The 22541-nt window shown below is 44.4% G+C and overlaps 1 protein-coding gene and 1 long non-coding RNA gene across 4 annotated transcripts in view; one reads left to right on the forward strand and one right to left on the reverse strand.

Moving 5' to 3' along the window:
• LOC112541874 (uncharacterized) overlaps positions 1 to 11054 on the reverse strand; it is a 28104-nt gene extending 17050 nt beyond the window's left edge. Inside the window, exons 1-2 of the long non-coding RNA XR_015798154.1 lie at positions 10857 to 11054; positions 6885 to 6997 (exon numbers count right to left, since the gene is read on the reverse strand). This is a non-coding gene — a long non-coding RNA (uncharacterized LOC112541874). The remainder of the gene's footprint in view (positions 1 to 6884; positions 6998 to 10856) is intronic.
• Positions 1 to 22541, forward strand: part of DNMT3A (DNA methyltransferase 3 alpha) — a 148819-nt gene that overhangs the window by 19508 nt on the left and 106770 nt on the right. Inside the window, exon 1 of one of the 3 annotated variants that reach the window (XM_088152221.1) lies at positions 10208 to 10399. The exons of 1 other annotated variant lie outside the window; for it this stretch is intronic. The gene's annotated coding sequence lies outside the window, so the exon portion shown is untranslated. Of the gene's footprint in view, positions 1 to 10207; positions 10400 to 11213; positions 11364 to 22541 lie in introns of those variants that run through there. One more of the 3 variants, XM_088152222.1, reaches the window with a different exon arrangement.

Here is a 22541-nt window from a genome sequence, read left to right on the forward strand (position 1 = left end):
GGCAAACCTAGATAGCATATTAAAAAGCAGAGACGTCACCTTGCCGACAAAGATCCGCATAGTCAAAGCTATGGTTTTTCCAGTAGTAATGTATGGCTGTGAGAGCTGGACCATCAAGAAGGCTGAGCGCCGAAGAATTGAGGCCTTTGAACTGTGGTGCTGGAGAAGACTCTTAAGAGTCCCCTGGACTGCTAGGAGGTCAAACCAGTCAATCTTAAAGGAAATCAACCCTGATTGCTCATTGGAAGGATCGATAATGAAGCTCAAGCTCAGATACTTTGGTCACCTAATGCGAAGAGAGGACTCTTTGGAGAAGACCCTGATGCTGGGAAAGATTGAAGGCAAAAGGAGAAGAGGACAGCAGAGGATGAGATGGTTAGATAGCATCACTGAAGCAATGAGCATGAAACTGAGCAAACTCAGGGAGGCAGTGAAGGACAGGAAGGCCTGGCGCAGTATGGTTGATGGGGTCACGAAGAGTCGGACACGACTTAACGACTGAACAACAACAACAAAAATTTTTTGGCAGTAGTTGCTAAGGACATTGAAGTCACACCTCCACCTGATTGCAGCAAGCCCCTTGCTAACAAATCCAGAATCACCCATAAATGCCATTGCAATGTGTAGAAGCTCACGAATTTCATAAATAATTTTATATAGGTTTACTACTCCATGTATATCAGCACACTACAAGGTAGAGCTCTAATTTCTCTTCCTGATTGGCTGAGTTTGCATACTGCATTGAAACAAAAACTAGCCAACCACAGTTTGGCCTAGAGTGCTATGCAATCCCAGCCTGTGTGGTTAGCTTGTGGCTCAACTGTGTTGTTCAAATTCAGGCAATTGGGTTAATTGAGTGAATCATGGTTCATTTAACCAGGGGTCTGCCAACATAGCTATTCTGATATTGATGAAATAAAGCCAGTCTGGGATATCTGTGGTGAAATGTGAGCTTATTCAGTGAACAAAATAAGGAGGAATTAATAGCTTATGTGGTTTGGAAGAACCAACAAAGAACAGATGCAGTAGTTAGCTGGGAGAATAAGACTTTTTCCTAAGTAAAACAGACCCCAAGACTGAAGACAGTTTATATATTTAGTTACTGTAGATAAGTTATTGAACTGAAAGTCTTGGGCTATTTTATAAAAGACAAATAATATATAAATGGAAGAAGCCAGTACCCCTATCCATTCTACCATCTTGAAGAGAAACATGCAGTGGCCCTATCTGCCATACAATGATTTTGCAGGAGCCTCAACATGAGTCCTTGAAGGCTCAGCAGTGGCCACCAGGGGCCCTTTCTGTGGTCACCATTCTCTCCTCTGTGATGTTGAGCTGGGGAAATCTCCTGGACTGGTGACCCAGGGCAGAGCTAATGGGCCTCTGGCTTGTCTATCCCATTTAATGGCCTGAAGTGGCTGTATCTGTTCCTTGGCTCCCATCCATCATCATAAAATGAAATCTTCCTTCAGTTCCAAGCTGTGAAGATGACCTGCCCACCTCCCTTTCCCACTCAGGGACCTTCCTCTTGGCCTTATGCATTAATGATTGATGACCTAGGAACGCAATGGGGTTATTCAGACAAAATCAGCAGGTAATATTAGAGCCTCGGGGAAGCAGTAGCCGAGAAGTTGTTCTGGGGAGCTGGGGCCAGGGAAGATGGGATTTTTTGAAAGGTTGCTATAGAATGTAGTAACTTACATACGGTTTATTCATGTGGCCATATTTTCCACATGGATACAAGTTCCAGTTGATTTTTCAGGAAAGAAACAAAGGAGCCTACCTATGGCATTTGAATCAAGGAGATTGGGTTCACATGTTATGCCCAAACAATAAATAATATCATGGTTCAACACAACATGTTAAGACAAGGTTGAGTTCCCTTATGAGGCTAAAACATGATCTTTTCAAACACATTTTTGCCTAGTCTAGTGTACTGTAGATATCCCACTAATGAGTCTAGGAATGCTTCCTTCTGAGATCTTAAAAAACATGCATACAGGAGTGTGAATTGAATAGAAACACACTGATAGGACCCAGGTATTGTTTATTACCTACATTTATGATACACCCAGGTTCTGATCAAGAAATTGTCAATCTGTGCCCAACTGCAGTAAAAGTTACATTCAAGTCCCACCAAAGCTCAATATTTAATTTATCAGGTAGAGGCACAGAGGCTCATGAAGGCATTTGCTGCTCAGGAGATCTTCCTTCCCCATTACTGGGGACTTTTGGCAGATTCTTAAAGATGAACAATGTATTATGGGATAGCATGCGTCATAAAGCCTCCTACATCTTTTTTATGTAAGAAAAGGAACCTGGGAAACTCTTCTTTTGTGCCTGTCTGCCAAATTTCACCTCTTTCAGAAGCTGCTTTTCTAAAAAATAAAAGGAATGTGGGCTCACTATTTTAAGACAGCCATACTTAGCATATGTACTTTCGACTCGCTCATAAACATTTTGTGTCTACTTTCTTTATTCTAGCCTTGAGCACTGCCACATTGCACAAAACTATAATATTGTTTATTAGATTTAGTTTAGTATATTGGGGGAACCCAGCTAATGTGGTTTGTAAGCCACAGTTTATGGCTCTGTATGTTGAATTCAGCCAACTGTAGTTTAGTGAATAAAACATTTTAATGTACAATAATCATGGCTTGGCACAATGTACAAACCCAGTTATTGAAAAGATATGCTGAACATGAGTTCCAGCTCTACTTAGGTTTTTAGTCTTCAAACATTTGATTTGTCAAAGGCAGTAGCCCTTAGTTCTTCTGCAGGGCATCAGATGAATTAAAAATTAAAAAAGAGAGTCATTCCCCCCCAAAACTGACAAGTTAATTTCAAGAACAATTCGGCAGAATGGTATACTGTAGAAGATTCACTGAAATGGTGTTCAAGAGCACTCACGGTATAAAGAATGTGCAGAAGTGACTTGATTATGAATGGAAGAAATGTTTTGATCTGCTGTTCCAGTTTTATCTATGGAACCTCAACATAAATTTCCAAAAGCTCTTCGAAGCTCTTGCCCTGTTCGCGTGACACAGTTAACTGGGTCAACATGGTGGGTTAGCATGTCACATAAATACTCTAAGGTGGCCAGCTGATCCAGCTAAGTAAATCCAAGAGAGTTAATTTTAGATCTAGACAGCCTCATTTTTTTGAGAAACTAAAGGAATTCCATCTAGTCAGTTGTGTTTTCCAAATAATTGACCAGGGCAGTGTTGTGATGATGTTGATGATGATGATGGGTGGGAAGTTAACCAACTCCCTGGCCTTTCTTAGTAATGGAGTAATGTCCCTCTGGCCACTTTAGCTCCCATCCATCACACCCCTACAGAGTTCTGTTTTGCATCTTCCTACCAGGTGGGACATAGGTCTTAGTCCATCATGTTGTGCAAGGCCGGCTCTATTATCTCCCAAGATGGATTCAAGTTATTTTGCTTCCTGAGGCATGGAACCAAACAGGCCTTTCTCCCACCACCCTCAGGCACCTAAAACATAGTGTCCAAAGTCAGCCAAATTATTTTGGCACCCTAGGCAGAAAATCCTCACATATTTCTCCCCCATCCCTGAGAATAAACACACAATAAGCAGCGAATTAAATAATCGAGAAAACAACCAGAGCATTTTCAAGAAATCCAAAATAAACCTTACTCTTAAATGGTAGGCCAACCCCAGTAGGACATAAAGAATTTGTGACAAGGCTCAACTCAGCCAAGATTTATCCCTGGAAATAAGGGACAATTCAAGTTTTTCTTCTGAGCAGATGTTGAAGAGACTGCCTGAGGGACAAAGGCTTCCAAATCTGAGGATAGGTTTGTGTGATGCAGCTGGACTCCTCTTCCAGTTTGTTCTGAGGTGGTTAAACTTGGGCAACCATTTCCACAGGATGCTTCTGGAGCAGCTCATCTTCTTCATGTCTACATTCTGGGCTCTGTGTAGTCATATAGATGGCAGAGAGCCTGGTAGGTGCCAAGTAACATTCAGCAGGCCAATTACTGTTCCCATGCATCACATTGGGAATGTGGGAGTCAGACTTTTGAGCTTTCAGCCTTTAGCAAGTCCCTCAAGTTGTCTCCCAATGATGTTCTCCTAGACCATTCAGCTATGGTGTCTGAGGATGGGAACTATAGTCTCAAAATGTGTAAAATATATGTGTATAGTCTCAAAAGCAGATTTGAGATCTTTGATGTAGAACTTTGAAACCCACCATACATTATAGTTGCATAAGGCAGACCTAGGATGTCCAACCTCAAGATCACCTCCCAAAGCAGGTGCTGGGCAGCATAATTTTCAGATATTTGCCTTGAATGAACAACTGATTTCCCCTCCAAGAGAAGTCAACAGACAGTAAAACAGGATCAGATTAGGGAAAGGGCAGGTAGGCTGTCTAATGGAGGTTATCCCTTAAATGGCTGGGACACTGGTTCCAGTCTTAATAAAACAACAAGCAAAAGTTCATCAGATATACAGTCAACATAAGACAAGTCAGTTGGGATAGAACAATGTCTTTTCCAGCCTATCATCCTGATTCCTGGAATGGTGAAGGGACATGTTATCAGTAAAATGTACTCTTGCATCTTCTGCTGCTTCCTAAGGCATTTGGGAACAGCTGCCAGCTGACAGCAGCTGATCTGCAGAATTATATTAGCAATGCTGATCTGTGGAAAGTAACCCAAGTGGAGTCAAGCAAGTGAGTCAAGTCACAAACTGTAAATAAAGCCAACCCAAATTCTACAAGCCACCTTCATTAGAATAACCCTTCATGTATCTTTACGGTAAAGGTTGTCATCAACCAAGCAACCTCCAGCCTCGGCCCCTACCCAGAAAGCACACATTCTCTGCCAACTGTTCTGGGCTTCACTTCTCTTGGAAGCCTTAAGGATGGCAACTACAGTGACAAGAGGTGGTTGCTACTGGTGGTGGGTGCTTTCAGGAGAAGTGAATGACTCATCAGGATGGAGTGGGGGGCGGAGGAGGTGTGTGTCAGCAAATAATTGGGTTATTTAGTTAGCAAATGATAAGTGTTATCTAAGCGGGATCATTATTAGTCACTGAATTGAGCATGTGGGGATCTCAAAGCAGAGCAGCAAGGAACAAGCAGCCCACAAACAGATATTTGCAAACTTTGGTGGAGAGTCATCTGAAGAATTATGTAGGCAGAAGAAATTTTATCACTAGCAACAGAGCCGGCAGGACTAAATCATCTGAGAAATGTGTTGGAGAAAGCCAGCTTTGAGAAGTCAACCTTAATTTAGATATGTCAAGTCATTTTCTCTTTCTCATCTCACTGACTGAGTTCATACGACACGCTGTTCTAACTGGATTAACAACTTTTCCCAGTAAAAGCAGTTTGATATCCAGGATTCGGATGGCCCCTGACCCTGTTGGTGTTCTAAAAAGCTTTAAGAACATGGTTATTTCCTCAAGTGTTGTGCCGGGATATTAGCTGAAGCTGATTATACAGTTGTATGGTTGTATAGTTGAAGGATATAAATTTTTTCAGGACCTCGACTGCTTTGAATTAATGTTACTATTGAAGTTATCGTTATCTGATTTGGGGAGTTTGATCATTATGGTTTTAATTACTGTTAACCACCCAGAATAGTAGAAGCAAGATAGAAAGTCATATAAATCATATAAATAAACAAACAAATTAGGCAGAGAGTGGGTGGGCTCCCCTTCACTGGATGTGTTCATGGAGAAGCTGGACAGCTATCCACCAGGTTAATTTTCATATGGATTCCTGGACTGAGCAAGGGACAAGACTTGATGGCCTGAAGACCCTTCTACCCTTAGGTTCTTCCCCATGCAATGTGCTTTCCTCCTATCCTTGAGATGGGAGGAGTGTAGAAAACTCTTGCCCCCATAATGGCCCTTTTGCCTTATTCAAAAACAAGGCCAGCAAAATTGCTGCCCTTACAGAAAGGCAGGGGTGGCCGTTTCTGCTGTTGCTGTCCAAGCAGTGAGGATCAGGGAAAGGGAAGGGGACTCTTCCCCTTTTCTGCTATCTTCCTACCTCTCTCCACCAACTCCAAGTGTGGATCCCTCATCACTTCCCACGAGGGAGGGAGGGAGGGAGGGAGGGAGGGAAGGAAGGAAGGAAGGAAGGAAGGAAGGAAGGAAGGAAGGAAGGAAGGAAGGAAGGAAGGAAGGAAGGAAGGAAGGAAGGAAGGAAGGAAGGAAGGAAGGCAGGCAGGCAGGCAGGCAGGCCAGCCGGCCTGGAGCTCACCACTGCTTGTTTTTCGGTTATGACGCCTGACTTAACCCCATCATTGTCTTTGCTGATGTGGGAGAGCATTATGGTGTTTCAGAGGCTCCTCAGGCAGCCTCTTCCTTTACCTGGCTGGGGCTAACAGCACTCCAATTCCAGTTGCCAAGTTTCCCTCCGATGCTCTGCAAGTGCGTGTGTGTGTGTGTGTGTGTGTGTGTGTGCACCACACCCCTCAATGCATATGTAGCCACCATGGTCAAATTTTGAAAATCCAAGTGAGGCCATTTCCTCACTGGTGACTTAAGAGTGACCGATAATGTCACCCAGCCATTGTTGCAACAAAATAATGCCTGTCTTAGTTATTGTAGTGTTGGCATGGCGTTTAGAGGGAGTTATAAATCATTATTGAGGAAATGGTCTGAGAGACATTGAGGGCTGGGCCTCATGATCCCATCCCTGGCCCCCTGCCACATTCAACAACCCTTCCGGAAAACCCTCCAGTCCTCTCTTTCACAGCGTGACCCATTTGGCAAGCACTATTTCTGGAAGAAGAATCATTATGGTCTAGCTTTTAAGAAGCCCCCTGAGAGTGTGTTCTGGAAAAAGAAAGAAATGTTGCCCTCCTAGTTCAACCAAGGCAAACCACCCACAAGCCCAACCAGCTCACCCAGTGCTTCACACAATCTTTTTGAGGTTGAGGACTGTGCGGGGCCTTCAGACAGCATGCAGCCCAAAAAGGAGGTAGGCCAGTGCAAAGGAACAGGCGAGCAGGGACACCCCCTGAAAAAAAATCAGTTTCAGTATTAACATTGAGTAATCAAGTACAGTGCATAAGATTGCTTCCTATGAATCTAATAGGAATGTGGTCACATTAGAAAAAATACAAATTCAGCAGCAATTTTGGGAGGGACTCTGGGGGCACGACTGTCAGCCCTTCAAGGTAGACTAGACTAGGAAACCAAAGTCATGTAGACCAATAGTACTTTTACTATAAAGTCACAGTAACAGAATCTTTCAAGTCTGAATGCACTTCCCCACCTTACATTCATGCGCACTAGGGAGGGGCTTGTCTAAGATGTTTACATATATTACATTCCTGCCCTGGACCCAGGTTTCTTTTATCTAACCGTTGCTTTTGCAGCAGTCCTTCCTCCTGTCTCTCAAGGCCCTTCTCTCTTTCCTCTACAACCACACCAAGAGTGAAAGAGGTGAAAACTGTTCCTTCCAATTCCTAAAAGGCGATTCACCTTGCCAGCCTCCATGGAATAGGGGTTTGGGGATAAGCCCATTGAGGTTCCCTATAGATGGACTCTGAACCCTCTTGGGGACTCCACAAGAGCAGAGAAGCTGAATGGCCCAGAGAACAATGTAGATGCATTCACTGCAGTGTAACCCTCATCTCATTCCCCCCACTGGTTGGTGGGGATGCTCTTGCACCTATGTACAGGTAGTCCTCATTTAGCAGCTGCCTCGTACAGCAACTGTTCACAATTATGATGGTAATGAAAAAGTAACTTTGCGACCAATCCTTGCATTTATGACTTTTGCACGTTTGTAAAGCAAAGGAAAGCTAAAGTGAGATTGCAAGCACAGTCGCAGTTTCTTAGCGATTGCTTCAGTTAACAACCAAGTTGCTGGTGCCAATTATGGTTGCTAAATGAGGACTACTTGTACCCCCTGGAAAAGTGCTTCCAAAGTACTCTCTCCTCTACGGATGCACAGAACACTATTTTTCTTCTTGGGGAAACATTTCTAGAGAGCCTTGGATGCTCCCTGAATAATTTTGGGCCTTTTATTGTCTCTCAGTTCAGCCTATCTCTCATTCAAATATAGTTGTAGGGGAAAATGGGAATGCTATGCACACCACCTGAACTCCTAGAAAGAAGGTGGAGGTTAACCTAACAAACTGATTATCTGCCATTAAGTCAGTATTGATTCTTAGTGAATACATATACAGTTAACATCAGCACTTGGATCAGGAAACTTGCTGATAAACAGTGGAGAGGCTGAAGCACTCTTGATTTACTGCTCGATTTATTTATGCGAGTTACCAGCTGGGCTGCTGCAGTTTGGACCAACTGCAGTTTCAAAACCAATCTCAAAGGCTGTGCTGCAGTAGTTTGGCAAAATGTTGATAGAAAAGCCTGCATTTTGGGATAGGAGTGAATGGGGCCAGGGTAGTTGAGGGACCACCATACTCCCATGGTTTCTACCCATCCCTTTAGGTTGGGCAGGAGGGGCATGCTCTGGGTCCCATCTATTAGGGATTGTCATCTAGTGGAACCCAGGAGGTGCGCCTTTTCCGTAGCTGTGCCTGCCCTCTGGAATACCATATTGCCTGAGATTCAGCCGGCCCCAACTCAACTCACCTTTCAGAAAGCCTTGAAGACCGGGCTGTTTTCCTAGGCAGGGGGGCCAGGAGGGTAATTGAGCCCACATTACGTTTAGGAGCCATTTTGCGTTAGTTGATTGGGAAATGTTTTTTATTTTTATATATATATATATAAATAAATAAATACTAATATATATATAGTATTTTAATTCTGGTTAGCTGCTCAAAGTTGCATAGTAAGATGGGTGGCCATATAAATTGATATAATTAAAAATATAAATAAAACAAGCATGAACATTCAGGTCGAACAGTTTAGCTGGGTTCAGTTCATTAGTTTTTATGTAGGGATTTCATAACAAGTAACTGAAGGTGATGGCCACTTTTGCAGTGAGCAAGAACAGAACAGGAAGCTGCCTCTTAGTTAGCGGGACCACCTACTGTATATCCATGGAAGCTTCTCTCCATCCCTTCCACCCTCCAAAGCCCCTTGGAACTGCAAATGCTTAAGTGATGTGATCACCTCCATGTTCAGGGTGGGCATGATGAAAGAGGAGACATCCAGATCCTATGTTTACATGTCATGCCAAGCCATGGTGGTTTGCTGCAACATGATGCTTGAATAAACACCATTGACTGGATTCAAGAACACACCAAGCCACACAGCATGATTAAAACTCACAATGGCTGGGGCTGCATTGTAGAGGCCACAAACCAACCAACCACGATATGGCATAATGTTCTGTATGAACCAGGCTAGCCACTGGATTTCCAAAACGAGAACCCTTGAGAAATTCATACCCTTCAGGTCCAAATCCCTGGTTTGTGGCAACCAATTGTGTTCATGCAGTGTACGGGTGTGGAAGAGGCACTTTCAACTATGTGTGTAATATCCTGCCTTTTTTCTAGCAGCAAAAGTAGTGAATACACTGCTTTTTCCTCCATTTTTTCCACAACAATCCTGGGAGGTAGGCTGGGCTGAGAATGTCTGGGCCAAGGTTACCCAGTTCCTAAAGCTGCCCAGGCCTTGGCAAATGCTTTAAGCACTGCGCTACACAAATTCTAACCTGTGAAACTCCATGCCACATCCCTAGCAGCAAAAACTGCCATGTTTGTTGTGTGCAAAGCAAACAAAATGAAAAGCTGGAGCAAGATCTTGACTGGCATTTCTAGTGAACCGTGAACAATAAGGAAGGGTGGGTATCCACTAGGGCATTTCTTGGAAGCGAATGGTAATCAATTAGTAACTAAAAAGTGGTCTTTCCCCTAATTTCAAGTGTGTGTTTGGCAGCTTGACAACAGACTAACCATGTAGCAACAGATTTGGAAGAAAGAAAGGACCTGTGTTTTCAAAAGGCTCATTTATGAGCAATTCTTTTAGCACCTTTGCTGGGATGACAGTCCTCTTCTGCCCACCAGTCAGTAAGAGCTCGTGGATCTCAGCACGGCCAGCAGCCCTTAGGATACGCCGCAACTGGCGGGGAGTCTCGGGGCAGTGCAAAAGCGGGCCTTGTAGGAACGAAAGCTTTGCTCAGGGCCTCAGCACGTCCTCTGGCAACAGGGCAACCAGTGAGAGACCTGCTAGCGCTAGGACCGGGCCGGCCAGCTGGCTGGCCTATCTGCCTGCCGCGCAGCGGGTACTCCCGAGCTCCCTCTCTCGTTCTCCCGTGGCCCTGCGGGCCGAGTGCGTCCGATCCGAGCCGGTCGGATCCGATTCTTGCTGCAGTGGAGACGGCGGGCGAGGCCTCCTCCACAGGCTGGGCAAGGCAAGGAGCGCGGAAGAAGGAGGAGGAGGAGGATTCCCCCCTCCCGGGAAGGAAGCAGCAGCTGCAGCAGGAACACCGGGGTTCAAGGTAAAACCCCGAAAAGGCCGGGGGTGCAGTTGACACTTTGCACGGAGGGAGGGTCATCGATGCCAGGGCCAGACCCTCCCGCATTTCCGCCCCGGGGAGGGTAATCTGCTTTGACATGCGAGGCTGGTGCAGAGAGGCTGGCGGATGCCCTCTTCCCCCCCCCCCGCTTGCATTTTACAGGCATACCAAAATTGCAGCAGCAATCCTCCCCTACCGGGCGCTTGTTGCATTTGACTTCATGCACGGAAATTTCAAGCGCTCCTTTCTTAACCGGGGGGGCTGCTGCCACGGCTTCAGCTTCTCTCCCCCCTTCAAGTTTAAGGGACTCACTCCTGGCACCAGAACGGGAAAAGCAGAGGGAGCGAGATGACAGGGGGTGACCCCTCCCCCGTTAGGATTGGCCCAGCCTTAAGCACTCCCCCCCCCCCGGATTTCGGCGAACTTGAACTTCACGTACCTTTAGGGGGGAGAGGAAAGCAGCTTGGCGTGGGGGGAAGAGTGCGACTGTGCTGCCCCCAAGCGCGTTTGTGCAGGCATGCTTTGCAATGTTTGCGTGTGTGTGTGTGTGTGTGTGTGTGCGTCCGTCTGTAAATATACATGCGCGTGGGGGGGGAGCTTTTATTATTATTTTTCATTTTTGCAGACGTGTCTCACCCGAGCGTGCTGTACAGTGTTATTTATTTATTTATTTAGCAAAGATGCATCGGGATTTTGCAAGCACAAAAGAGACACGCGCAAAGATTGGGGTGGGGGAAGCTGTCGGGGTTTTCCATTCCCCCTCCCCTGTAGGAAATTCTCCTGCAAAGCGGAATGCTTTTGCGCTCTCTTGCGAACGGAGGAGGGCGAAGCGGCAAAAATGGCAGCCTGGCATGACCGAGGGGGGCCCCGTGTCACCCCCCCCGTTAATCCCCGCGCGAGGAGAGGCGTTGCGCGATCAGGATAAGGTTTTAGGGAAGCGGAACAGGCAAGGAGAGATTTTATGGGGCGCGCGGGAGGGATTCTTCGGAGGCTCCAGGGCACGGCTGGGCGTTGGGGGCATCGCCCTGCTTCTCGCCTTTCCGCGCGCACACCTGTAGCTGGGACCGGGCACGGGGGAGGGCGGGGGCTAGTGCAATTATCCAGCCTCTTCTGCCACCCTCCGTCGGCTTAGTCCCCCCCGCCCCGTTTGTAAAATGGGGCGGCGGAAATGATTCACAGAGAGCAGGCGCTTGTTTTCCAGGCACTTTGCATTCACCCCCCCTCGCTTGAGCGGCCTGTCCAGTGCGGGAGGCTTCGTTGCTTGGTGCATGTTCGGAGGCGGGGGGAGGCGCTGGCTGTCACTGTTCGGTGCGGGGGGAGGGCGCAGCTGTGTCCTTGAAAGCTTTGCAGTGCTGCCGGTGAAGGGCAAGCGGAGGGGGGGTCGCTGCCAGGCTGAGTTTTTCCCTAGCAGAACAGATACGTGAGGGGGGCAGGGGCCTTCTGGGTGTGCTCCCCCCAGTGCAGCGGCCCCTCCCGCAGGTTTTCCATGTCTGCCACTGCCAGTCCCCCTCCCTTCATTGCGTGCTTCGCAGCTCCAGACTGGCACGGTGCCAGGCTGCTGGCTCCTCCCTCCGTGCATGTCTCCTCCTCCCTTCCAGGCCGAGTGAGGGGGGTGGGCTTGAGTTCCGTTGTTTGCCCTGCACCAGCTGACCCACTGAACTGGGGCCAGGTTTAGAAAAGGGTACAAGAAGGGCAAAGAAGGAACGCGTGTGTAGGACCTGGTGCACGGGGATGCACTGCTTCATCATTGTCAGGTGGGAGGGCTGTTCAGAGCTTGTGACTCTGGGGAGAAATATGCCTGAAGCCCAGCTGTGGGGAGGAGACCCTGAACTGTTGCTTCTTCTGAGTTCATTTTACTTGATTTCTGGTGGCAGAACCATCTCCCCCTCACCTCAGTTGTGATTAGCTCTGGAGGGGGACCCTATTGCCTCCCCCTCTCTCATAGTACCTGCATTATTTTTCTTTTGCTGTGATGAACTTGCAAACTCCAGATTGTCTTCCCATAGTGAAGAACAGAGCTTGGGGATCTGTCCCAGGGCGAAGCTACTGCTGCATGTTCACTTTCCAGTGTTCCCATCACAGTTGAACACATTGATGCTCAAATGTCAGTTGTTGCCACAGTTTTTAAATAGTTAACAAACTTCTGCAGGTGTGTCAGTACACTGCATGTATCCCCAAGTTGGTGGGATGTGGGCAACAGAATGTTGGCTTGCAAGGTAGTCTAGAGATTAGAGATCCTATTTTGCATAGAATACCAGGAGCGTGTTTGGAGTAATATTGGGCTGTTGTTACACGTACGGGCCAAAATGTACCAAAACTAACTGGCACTGGCCTTACCACTAACAGAGGATGTTGTATGTGGCACAGATAGGACTAAGGCAGGTAATCTAGTTAAAAAGCATTATGTGAAGACCTTGACTGACCAAAGCTAATTGGTCCACCATGTATCATGGCTTTGGTCAACAGGTCCATGAGGTGATGATCATGGCATATGGAAAATTGCAGTTTGGAATGTAAGAGCAGTGAATGTTAAAGGGCATGAAAGAACGAATGAAACAAAAGAAAGAAAAACAGGTATGTGTCTGTGAAACTAAGAGAAAGGGGAAGAATTTAATACATAAATAAATGTAATAAAATCTGAACAAAGGTGATAATTTTGTGGAGTAGTGAAGTGGATGATTCGTGCAGGGAAGTGAGTGTAGGTTGAATTATGAAAGGGTTAAAATGTGTCATAAAATATGAATTGGTATCATTAAGTTGTTGTGAGTTTATTTGAAAGTAGGAATCCACAGATTGGTTATACCTGTGTGTTACACTCCAGTGAATGATGATCATGGAAGAGTTAGAGATGAGTTTCTGAATGAGTGCAGTTCAGGAGAAAATATTGTTCTGTTAGGTGATATGAATGGATGGGTGGGAATGAGTCCAGACAGTACAGAAAAATGATTTGACTATTCATCAACCCAAGAATAAATGAGAATGGCGACCTGTGAATATATGCTTATAGTGTAAGCATAAATCTATTCATGTACACACATGGCAAAGGAATGAACATAAATCTAAGTGCATGATGTATTAGATTGTTTATGATGAATGACTGAGAGAATAACTGAAGGATACAAGAATGATGAAGGGTTTTGAATATGGGACATTTTGGTAGTGGATATTGGGGGAAAATGGGCATGGAAGAAAAGGAAAGAAGTGAAAGTGGAACTGTAGGAAAGGAAGTATGAGTCCTATATAAAAAGTAATGGAACATGGATTAATTTCCCAACAAAATGAATGGAAAGTGGGTGGGGAAGCTGCTTGGAACAGTGTGAAAAGAATTATCTTACAGAGGGCCACATAAGTGTGTGCAGTTACACTAATGGAAACTCTGAAAAAGCATCCTGGGCGGAAAGATGAAGTAAAAGAGGCTGTGGATCATGAAAAAAATCCATATAAGAGAATATTACTGCAAAAATGAGGGTGAGAGAAAGGTAATTACTAAGAGTGTAGCCAAAAGAGAGCAAGGAACAGTCAAGATCGAAAGATACTTGTTTAGAATGTATGTGTGAAGGCCGCATCAGTACCTGATGAATGGAAGAATGTTTGTTATTGTTCCCCTGCATGAAAAGAAAGGTAGCAAGAACGACTGCAACAACTAGAGAGGAACTGGTTTGTTAAATGTATCCAGGAAGGTGTTTGATAGAATTATGATAGAAAGGTGACAAGGAAAATTTGGGAAGTGCAGTGCAGCAGTGGGTGTGTGAGGTAGAATTTTGCTACTCATCAAGTCATTGAGACATATAAGACTATAAGAAAGAAAGTTTACTATAGATCTGTTGATTTAGAAAAATGTATGATAAACAACTTTGAATTGTGGAATGTTATGTCTGAGTATGGAATTGAAGATTGTTGCTGAATCTTTATAAGAGCAGTATATATGAAGAAAATAAAATACGCACAAGAATAAATGGAATACTTACCAAATGGTTCAGCGCTGAGCAGGGAATAAGAAAAAGATCTGTAACGTCCCCTTGGTTGTTTAATGCATTTATGGGTAATTGTGTAAGGAATATTTGTGGTTACTCTAGAGATGTGTTGCTTGGGAATGTGAAAATACACGTACATTTTTATGCAGATAATGTCATGTTGTTGGCTGAGAACCAGTCAACCAGATTTGCAGTGAATGTTGGATAGATTGTATGATGCAATGAGGATAATGGATCTAAAATTAATGTATCAAAGGCCAAAGTAGCTGTGTTTGACAAGGAAGAAGGAGTGAATGATTACAAGTTATACATAGATGAGGAAAAGGTAGATGAATTTATGTGACTAGTTTACATGTGCAAAAATAAAAGGTAATAATGTGGCTAGGAATGAAGTTTGTCAAAAGAAATGGAAATGGCTATATATTAGAACGTGCTTCTGCCCACTTGGTTATTTGGAAGTTAGAGCTGAATGTCAGGAAAAACATAAACATTGAATAATGTTGTATGGTGAAACAAGAAGAGGTAAAGTCATGAATACTGTATATGGATGCTGAATGCATGTGGATTGAATAAAAAAGAAATATACGCTGAGACAGTTTGATCATTAAAGAGAACGAATAAGGATCATATTGTAAAATGATATATGAGGAAAGAGTAAATGGGTCAAGATAAAATGGAAGACTGAGGAAGCTGTGGTTAGATGGAAGTTGGTGAGATTCTGAGAAAGAAAGAAGTGACAAATAGAACAACAGCAAATGAAGTGATGTATAGATGTGGTAGAAGCAAGGGTAGTTTTCGAGGAGAAAAATGCATGGAAAGGTACACTGAATGGTATTGGTGTCAACTAGATTTAGCTGCACTTCCTTTTTTCTTATCTCATGCTTTTATTACTTTGGGTTTACTTTACTTTTCTTTGTTCCCTTTCTGCAGTCTGTATAATGTTATTTACTCTGAAACAAAATAGCATAATAGGTATTATGTATGGATCCATGCACGGATCAGGCAGCATAGGTTGGTCTGTACACAGATTGTAGCACACATGCTTCTGTGCATGGAGCTAGAGCATGGTCAGCGTGTGGATCCAGACCATGTTCTTCCGGCAGAGCCTTTCCAGAATGGGAGACAGTTGGGGGAAAAAAGGTGGATCAGCCTAATGATCTGGATTTTGCTTTGGCTGGGTGATGATCCATCTGGAATGGTCTGGCCAGACTTCTGAGGCACAATATGTTTTCTCCATGCACAGAGTGAAATACTTTTCTTGCTTTATGCCCATCCCTATATGCTATTTGTGACTTTCCTGATACCAACATCCTGTAGGTAGATCTGCTTCTGTTCCTGGTGGAAAACCCCAAATTTTCTGCCCGCCTTGTCCTACTGCTGGCTGGCTAGTGGCTGTTTGCCCGGCCTGATGCGACTGGGAAAGGGCTGTGCCCTGCCATCTCTGCCTACTTATCTTGGCACTCCTTCCTTTCTAGTTTGGAATGAGGGCGGTTTATCGCTAGAAACCTCAAAGCCAATTCTTCAGGCCCAGTGCTTTTGAAAGGTCCGGACAATAAGGGGAGAGGGGATGACCTTTTGTGAGCTGGGGCTTTTAGAGAGGGGGGAATGTACTCAATAACCCCTCGCATGCTGGGTCAGCTGGAAACATCCTTGCAGGGGTCTTTTTTCCTTCCAATTAGATGTCTAAAAACATTTGAGGGGATAATGGATGTGGCTTGTCTAGAATAACTCTGGTGGAGAGTTGGGAGAGGGGCTTTTCACCCCCACCCCTTCAGGAAAGCAGGATTAGATTCTGGGGTGAGGCTGCCTCTTGGTTAGATAATCTCTAAATTTCTTGGTGTCTCAGAGGGAGCCAAATTTGATTGTCATGAGAAAGCGGGGAAGCGGTGGGGAGAGATATACAAAAGGAATGTTTGCATTTAGAAACTTGGCAAAATGCTATGTTTCAGTTCTGCCTTGCAAACTTGGAGGGTGAAAGCCACTTTTCCCCCTTCCTCCAGTTTCCTGAGGCTTGCAATGATTATCATTTGAAGCCCCCAGGGACGTCAGCCTTTTCATGGGAGAGCATGCAGAATTCTCCAGTGTTGTGAACAATCTGTGCCTTTAGCCCTCACAGGCATTGCCTGCTTAGTTATTTTTACTGTGAAGTTCACTTAAAATAGATTTCATCTGAAAACTGTGGGGGGGGGGATATCTTCAGTAATCTTTACAGAATGTTTCCCAGCCCCAAGCAGGCAGAGGGCAGACAGGTTGTGTCCAGAACACAGGCCTCCTGACCTTTCCACTTGTGAAGAAGGCCGTTGCTTGCCCTGTGCTGACTCTCTACTTTTTCCCATCCTTGAGAAAGGATTCTGGAGGCATTCTGGGCTGAAGTTGCAAAAGGGAGCTGCAACTGATGATGTTGCCTAGTTGGGTAATGAAATGTCTGCAAGCAAACAACCAAGCTCAGAGAGCACCAAGAAGTCCACAGTTCAACCCTGAGCTACAGATATTCTCTTCTTTTGGAACTGAAGCTGCATAGCACACAGCAGGGAGATTGACTCAGGGGACAAGGGATGTTTGCAGTTATCACACCAGCCCTAGCGAGGGCTTTAAATTTCCACATTTAATGCTGTCATGGAGAGGGCACTTATTATTATTTCATATAGTTTATTCTTTACTTCCAAGTAAAAAAATTGTGCTGAGGAAAGGGTACAGTTTAGTGTCATCTCTAACAAAAGGAGGCCATTCTAAAAATCTGATCTAAACATCTGCTTGCAGTAAATTCAGTCTGATAATTAAGGTTAATCTTACTGTCACATTGGTTGAATGGAACTGAACATACTCCAAACAAAACTTGATTTGCACCAATATTAGGGCAAGGTCTTAGCCAGATAAGTTAACACCTGGATCTGAGTTACTGTCCAGTTTCTTAATCAGTTAATTTCCATTTAAATTGTTTATCCTACAATTCTAATATAATTTCTTGATAGTAATAGTACTTTTTTATGAGAGAATAACAAACGAATAAGAAATGTTTATCCAGTACATTATTTAAAAAGGAGACAGGGACATTACATCATGCAAGTGGGCAGAGCACAAAATTATATTGTCTATACTTTAAATCTATGTTTGATGAAGTAGCTGATTTGATTTTGGAATTAATCAATTCAAACCTCAAGTTTTCAGCCTGGCTGGCTACTCTAGTGCATGCATGGAATTACGCATGGTAAACAGGAGATGCATGAAACTCATTAATCAAAAGAGGTTGTGTAAAGCTTGCTAGTATATACATTGGAATCCTTGACTGTACTGCAAGCTTGTTTGCTTCAGTAATGCCATGACCCACATTGTTATTTGAAGTGCCAGGTGTTCCTTTTTGGAAGCTGCAGTAGGAAACCTCCTTTTTCCTACATGAAACTAGTTATGTGATGAAAATAAATGAGGTGAAGGGGACAAAGAGTGGCTTATACATCCCCAAGCATCTTCCTACAAGGGTTTGGAAAGGTTTCCAGTAACAGTTTCTGAAGTTTCCTCAGAAGCTTTATAGTTACAATTGTCACTGCTGTTCTGCAGTACTTGGGAGCAGATGCATCTAGGTGCAACTTGGCTGTGAAACAGTATGTGCATGTGTGTGTTTTGGCTTCACAACTGCAGTCTTCCTGGATATGTGGTGTGTATAGTGCTGGATACCAAGTCTTGGAGTAACTTGACTTGGTGCCATAGACATCCACATGGGGGGCAAACAATGAAATGTGTGTTGCAACACCACAACACAAACCCCATTCCTTTTGTACTTGTATTACAATATTGCGCGTAAGTATGTAATAGGACAGATCTTGTCTGATATCACAATGCAAGTTTTGTAATTTTGACAAAAAGTAGCTTGCTGCATATGCCCCAACTTGCTGCCCTTTGTCTCTGCCAGGGTCCCTTTTCTGTCACCCACCCAGTGTGTTGCCACATCCTCAGGGCACTCTGCCTGCCTGTTTATTCCCCAGGAGTGGTACATCTGCTATGCTGGGTGGGAGTGGGCTTGCCCTGCACTGCCCTACTATTTGACCTGATAAGAGGGAGCAACATTGCAAAGGCATGCTTTTTTGCCCTGAATAGGACATACAGCCTTTTGGATGTTTGGCTGGGTGGTAGATCACAGATATTGCAATTGGTCAACTTTGTTTTGCAGGATGGAACCAACATTTTTAATTGCTTGTAGCTATGAATTTATTACACTCATATATCAGGAGCAATAGCAGGGTGGTTGTGTCTAGCCATCCCTGGAGAGTTTTGGCACTACCTCCCTTTCATATTGGTCCTGCCTTGGGCAAGTCTCATACTCAACTAGCTGGAGGTGATGATGCCTCTCAGCCCAACAAGACTGGGCATGGAAGGATTGAGCTGGGAGCTCCAGTGACAGAATTTTCTTAATCCTTATTAGCACAGAGTGTTACCTGCAGAAGAGGGTGGGGGTATGTGATTCAAGTGCTTCCTCCGAATTGTTGCGGCTGCCTCTTCAACATTGTCATGTGGGAGCTCTGTATATTCTGCTTGTCAGTGGGAGATACTCATCTCTGACTCATGAAAGCTGGCGGGGAAAGAAAGACTGAGCTGCAATAATGGGTCATCCTTTAAAATACAGGCAGTGGGTTTTCACAGCATATGATATGCTGTAAAAGAGTGACTTCCGCTTTCTTTTACCTGTTCTCTGCACCAGGATGGATGGGTGCCTTTTGTCTGTCAGCAGGCACCTTTTCTGCTCTTAACTGGTAAGCCACACATTTGAGTGGGCTTTCCTTTGTTGAGTTGTGAATCACTCTCTTGCTGAACAAGACTATGCTAATTCTTAATCCTCAGAGCGGTCCCTGTCCTCCTCCAGATCACTCTGTGATCCTCAGCTTATACTGGTGTGAAAAGGGGATGAATTGGGATGGGCTTCTTAATGGCTCATCTGAGGCTTGATGAAAACTTTATATGGACTACCTTGTGGATGAATGGTATTTCCCCCCATTGTGAAGTCAGTTAGTTCTGCTCCTACTCCTTTACTTTCATCCAGCATTTATTCATGTTTACCACTAGCAACCTTCATGTTCTGTGCGAGGGAGTTCCATAAGTTTGTATTTTGCTAGGTGAAGTATATACCCGACTGCTTGCCTTCTGTATAGTGGCCACATCTGTTTCTTGGAATGGCCCACAGGGCCCTTGCTCCCCATGGTCTTGTCTTCCTGCTGTTTGCTTCTGAGTGAAGCTGAAGGAGCCATGGTTCCTGGCTTCCTCTCAGAGACATTCTTATCCTACAGATTTTTTGGAATACATTTACATCTGAATTTGAAAACAATTGGCAGTTGATTCCGGGTTCTCAAAAGGAAGTCCTTTTCAGAGCATCTTATATCTAATTCATCACTGTAATTGCAGAAAGATGTGGAGTTGATGCCCACTCATTTCCGTTGCTTATAAAAAGGACCACATGTCACGATGTAGCTGTATCCTCCAACAGGAACAGGAGCCGGGGGGGGGGGGGAGATGGTCTGGTGGAGAAGGGAAAGGAGACCTTTTTTCTTCCCTGCTCTCCTGAAGAGTTTCCCAACAGCTTCTATGGCGCTTGCTGGTTCAGGTTTTCGGCAACCTGTCATCTCCAAAGACACAAGTGCTTTTCTATATAGCATGTGAAAGTGACCATTTCTGCAGAATAGGGGGAAAAAACCCGGCATGGTTTCCCTCCTTTTGACATCCCTGTACAAGAAGGGAATGATTAACTTTATGATTTTTTCCCCATGGTTCAACCCTTCTCCTAGGGGATTGTGGGCTTGAGGAGACTGATTTTCCTCTTCACCCCCCTCTCTTTCTTTGGTGTTACCCTGTTGAGGAGACTAGACACACTTCTGTGCCCCCCTGTGTGGTCCAGGGGCATTTGGGTGAATCAGGCTGCCAGGTACAACTGCAGCTTCTCTTTGCAGTATGACTATAGTTTAAAAAAAAACTAAACAATTATCTCTCACTGTCTTTGTTGTTGCCTCATAAGGTAAGCAGAAAAGCTATCTGAGAAAAGGCATGGGTGCCTAACATGGCAACCTTTTGGGGACCCTCTGCTCAACCTGGCCTCATGCTGCTGCTGTTCTCACATATTTTTTCTTTTTCTTTTTAACTAACATTCAACTTTGGGGTTCCAAGAGGATGCAGCATGCTCAAATCCAGTTAGGCTTAATTAAGGAGCATATAAACTTCCTTTATAGAACAATGTACTTCTGCAACCTGTGGAGTCCTGCAAGTAGTCAGAAGGCTCTTATCCCCGAATGGCTTATTTGGAAATGGTTCTTTGCCAGTGTGGGTGGTACCATCGAGCTAGGCCTGGTGCGTGTGTAAATCTACCCAATGAGTGACTTCTGAGCAGCCTAACAAGGAATGATCTGTTGAGCAAACATGATTCAGATTTGGCCAAGTACTGGGTAGTGTGTATTTTGACATGGACCCCATAGTAAAGTGTAGTGGATATGGCATATATAGCATTTTATAATGTGATTTAAATCCCCGCATTGTTCTAAAGTTTGAATGGGGGGAAGATGGCGAAGGAAACGAGGCTGCAAGAGTGCATGGCTGTGGAAGATGTAGCCCTGGAATTCTGGCATGTCTTGGCTTTTGAACTGTGATTTCATTTCTTCCGTATTTGTCTGCCTGCCTCTCTCTCCATCTATTCGGGTAAAAGCTCATATCCTGACTATTTCCTTGAAAGGGAAATCAAGAAACAGACCAAAATAACAATATTTTAAAACTAGCTCAAATGGTAAAAAGAACAAAAATAAGAATAGCATATGGACCATGAAGGTTTTTAAAAAACCCACAGTGCTTTCAAAATTTTTAACCAAATGCTTTCATAGGGAGCTTACTTTTTATATTGATGAAAGCAGCATTTTTATCCCCCAAATATTGTTAAACCTGCCTTTTATCAGGCTTGGGCTGCATGGCCTGTGGAGAAGGCCGAGGGGAATTAAATGCCAACAACTACTTGAATATTTGTATGCATATTCCTGTCAGAAATTGGTAAAAAGACCTTTCCTCTTTTGGTGTTCCTGGTGCACAGACCTGCCAGAATACCCTTTCATACGTTTCTGCTTGTGGAGATGGATTAGCACAGCTGCACATATTCTGGGTCTGCTTTGTGCCTTGAAAAGCTATTTGTTACCGGATATACATCAGGAGACCATAAAATCAAGACTCGCTGAAGATATGTGGCTGAACCAGATAATTTGGGAGAGGTGCCCTGGGTTGACTGCTTCTTTTTCAAGTCTTGATGAACTGGCAATAGATTCATGTTGGATCAAAGGAGGGAGTATTTCTTCACCCTTTATATAATTAACAATATATTTTCCACTGCTATAAAATGTATTACGCATTATGTGTGATGGCTTTAAAAAGAGAGTAGACACTTGGAATTGGAAGAGAAGAGGTGTGACACCATAGCTAAAAGAAAAATACAGGTCAGGGTTAGTTACTTCCAAATTCTTGATGCTGAAGGGAAGTGATAAGAGCAGGCCCCTGTTTGAACCTCTCTTGCTTGTCAGCTTCCTTGTCTCATCAGGGTTGAAACCATGTTTGCCCAATGCAAAAGTTGGATCAGACAAGTTTTTAAATTTATTTCTTGCTATGGACTACTGGTGCCACTATTTCTTGCTCCTTTGCTCAGCCTTTGGGACACTTAAGGAGGGCACCTTGTGCCTGTTTTGTTTTCAAGCATTACCTCAAGAACCTAGAAGGAGTCTGGTAGCACTTTTTCCAATTAATAGATTTTATTAAAAGGCATAAACTTTTGTGAGCAGCAACTCTGTGCGTCTGATGAAGTGAGTTGCCTCTCACAAAATCTTATGCTTTTTAATAAAATTTGTTAGCCAGAAAAGGTGCTACCAGATGTGTTCTTATTTTTTGCCACCATAGACTAACACAGCTCTCCTCCTGCAATGTCCTCAACATCCTAGTACAGTATGAGAGCCAGTTTGGTCTAGCGGTTGAGGCACCAGACTAGAAAGCAGGAGACGGTGAGTTCTAGTCCCGCCTCAGGCATGAAAGCCAGCTGGGTGACTTTGGGCCAGTCACTCTCTCTCAGCCCAACTCACCTCACAGGGTTGTTGTTGCGGGGCAAGTAGGAGGAAGAAAGAGTATTAGGTATGTTTGCTGCCTTG

This window comes from Python bivittatus, unplaced genomic scaffold (assembly GCF_059951505.1).
Source record: "Python bivittatus isolate LINGU-HERP-01145 unplaced genomic scaffold, Pbiv_v1 ctg000690_np1212, whole genome shotgun sequence".
Classification (NCBI taxonomy): domain Eukaryota; kingdom Metazoa; phylum Chordata; class Lepidosauria; order Squamata; family Pythonidae; genus Python; species Python bivittatus.